Source organism: Corylus avellana, chromosome 2 (genome assembly GCF_965113065.1).
Source record: "Corylus avellana chromosome 2, dhCorAvel1.hap1.2, whole genome shotgun sequence".
Classification (NCBI taxonomy): Eukaryota; Viridiplantae; Streptophyta; class Magnoliopsida; order Fagales; family Betulaceae; genus Corylus; species Corylus avellana.
The window spans coordinates 25,678,021-25,681,225 of record NC_142491.1 but is presented as its reverse complement, the minus strand read 5'-3'; the positions used below and the strand labels follow the sequence as shown (position 1 = coordinate 25,681,225).

The following is a 3,205-nucleotide window of genomic DNA, read 5'->3' as shown; positions in this document are numbered from 1 at the left end:
TCCAACAAATTCCTTCCACCATTTCTTCTTTAGAATTTGATATCCCTCTGGAAGGACTCTTCGGCACCTTAGGTAGTCTAGTTGCTTGCTTCGAAGGATCTTCTTCGGAACATGGTTCCTCGATTTGTGATCTTGTGTGCATAGATCCTTGAGATGTTTAGCTTGAGATGGCTCTTTGAGACATTGAAGAATTGAAGCTTGGGGTTCATGAACTGTCTCAAGAGGGATTGTGACAAAGGAATGAGCTTCAGTACTCATGTTAAGTGCCAAAATATTCATATTTTAAGCCCTTAAGTTATATTTGTTAATTCCTTAGTTTTTATAGTTTATGCTATTTTAGTTCTTTTATGTGTTTTCTGTGTTTTTATAGGCTTTTGGAAGAAAAAAAAGTATTTTTGGAAGTCTCGGGCCTAAAGGACAAAATTGGAAAAAAGTTACAAGATTTGAGTCAAGCAAAAGGTTTTGATAGTGCGATCGATCGCAGGGTTACTGCGCTCAAGCGCACTACCAGAGAGGTCCAAGCCAAGCGCACAAGAAGCAGCCTCGATCGCATTTGCGATCGAACGCCTAACATAGGAGATCGATCACACACGGGCTGCGGTTAACCGCACCCGTGCGTGAGGAGCAAGACAGTAGTGCCCTATTCAAGAAAGTCCTCGTTTTCAACCCTTCAAAACCCTAGGTGAACTAGAATGCAAAAGCTATGATTTTTAGGGTTTCTAGATTGTTCCTAAGGCCTATAAATAGACCCTTAAGCCTTTAGAATTGACACACAATTCCAATGAAAAGAATTGGAGCTCTTCAAGTTCAAGTTTCGGGTTTATTCTTTTCCTCTTTATTTTATTTTATGAAGATGTTTAACATCAAACTCATGTATAACTAAAGTACTTAGTAGGGATAGATTGAAGCCCTAATCATGTTTATTTAATATTTCAATATTGGCGCCTTAGTGATAATCATATTGTGATGCTTAACTTGATTAATTCCTGTTTTATTGAATTCCCCATATATGTTTGCCTGATCAACATATGCATGTGGTGTGGATTAGTTAATTAAATAAATTTGGATGACCGAGTCCTGGTTTTAATAAGAGTAACAAAAGAATTTCACATCGGGTTCTTGAGGTAATCAACATGGAAAACCGGGAGTATACACCCATGCCCTAGGTTCCGTGTCTTTATCGATTTCCATTGATCTATGCTTTCTTAAAGAACAACTTAGTATACACCCATGCTAAATCCTTTAAGAAAGAAAAGACTTAGTGTATATACCCATGCCTAACTCGTTGCTTTGTTAAATCTATAGCTTGAGTATACACCCATGCCCTTAGGTTGGCAAACATTAGGTATTCATAATATGGTTAAAGCATTGGCATATTGTTATATTATTTGAGCACGATTAGTGGTGGATATCAAAGCCCTACCTTTATTTTTATTAACTCAAAAATTAATCTTTTTTTTGTTTTACTTACGGAATTTATTTTAAGCAAAATTTAGCAATCCTCGTGAGAATAATCTCGTACTTGCACCCTATACTACCATATTGATCTTGTGCACTTGCGAGTTAAACGTACAATTATTTGCCTATTAATTTAGGTAGATATTTGCACAACAAGTTTATGGCGCCGTTGCCAGGGATTGTGTCAAATTTTGTTTAGAATTATTTTCCCACAGTTTAGTTATTTTAATTTTTAATTTTAATTCTGTTTTTATCAAAAATCAAAAATATTTTTCATTTTTATTTCCCTTTTTTCTGTTCTATTTCAACTCTGCGGCATCCTGTATTCTGTTACTGTGATCGAGCGAAGACCAAGTGCAGTCGAGTGCAATGTGATCGGGCGCAATTCCAAAGGACATCTGGACAGCAGTACTGAAGCTACTGTGACTACAGAGGTAATTCTTTTTATGCAAGGTCGTCGATCTCAAACCTCAACCATCCTTCCACTTGATCCCGAAAATGAGTGGACAATTCAACAAAGGCCTAGAGACAACTCCGACACAGAAGAAGAAGAAGAAGAAGAAGAAGAAGTTGAGGAAACAATGGAAGATCAGCTGGAGAACCTGCCACCAATGCGAAGACCCATGAAACAAGCTTTCATCCCGAAAAACCTCAACCAGCCATCATGTATTGCTTATCAACCGAAGGTGGAAGGTAATTACTATATATCCCCGCAAATACTTAATGCTTTGACTCACTTTAAGGGCACAGCTACTGAGGATCCTAACTTGCATCTTAAGGAATTCTTTGATCTATGCAAGCTTCAGAACATACAGGGCCTAACTCCAGAGAGACTCAGGTTAGTCCTCTTTCCTTTTTCTTTGAAAGATAATGCTAAATTGTGGTATAATTCCTTGCTTGTAGATTCCATTCATACTTGGGAAAAGTTAGCCACTAAGTTCCCAAAAAAGTTTTTCCCAGCTCAAAAGACGAGGCAGCTAAAAAAGGAGATTCAATATTTTCAACAGAGAGATGGAGACCTTTTCTTTGAGGCATGTGACCACTTCAATGCGCTGCTTCTTAAGTGTCCACATCATAACATTCCTCAAGATGATTAGGTACAAATTTTTTATGAAGGATTAGATGACACTAACAAAGGAATGATTGATTCAGCTTGTGGAGGTGCACTTATGGAAAAGAGCAGTGAGGAAGCCATGAAGGTCTTCGAAATACTGAGTAAACACTCCCAACAATTCTATTTCAGAGGAAGGCAAGGAGTAAAAAGTAAGGTCATGTATGAAGTGAACCTGAATGGTGGATCACAAAATCAGATGGCTGCCATGGAGAGGAAGCTAGATATGATTGTCAAAGCCATGACTGCGCAAAACATCTCGCCTAGTGAACAAGCAGCACAACTCGAGGTATGTGCCATATGTTCCCATTCTGATCACTCTACTGAGACTTGTCCTTTGTACTCATTTGTAGATCAAGAGCAAGTGAATTATGTGGGAAAGCATAATTATCCTCCCAAGAACAATCCATACTCCAACACCTATAATTCAGGGTGGCATAACCACCCCAATTTCTCATGGAGTAACAATCGGAATGTTCTGAACCCTCAAGGACAGCAAAAGAACCCCTAACAACCAGTCCAACCAGCTTAGGAGCCAATGAAAGATGACCTGGAGAGTCTTGTACAACGATTTGTGATTACAAAACAAGAAACCAATACAAAGAATGATCAGTCCATTCAAAAGACAGAGCAAGC

At 38.4% G+C, this 3,205-nt stretch overlaps 1 non-coding gene across 1 annotated transcript; it reads right to left on the bottom strand.

The window, feature by feature from the left end:
* Positions 1 to 2,432: 2,432 nt before the first annotated feature.
* LOC132168298 (small nucleolar RNA R71) lies at positions 2,433 to 2,539 on the bottom strand. Its single transcript, XR_009438816.1, has one exon. It is a non-coding gene; the product is annotated as a small nucleolar RNA R71 (small nucleolar RNA).
* Positions 2,540 to 3,205: the final 666 nt, after the last annotated feature.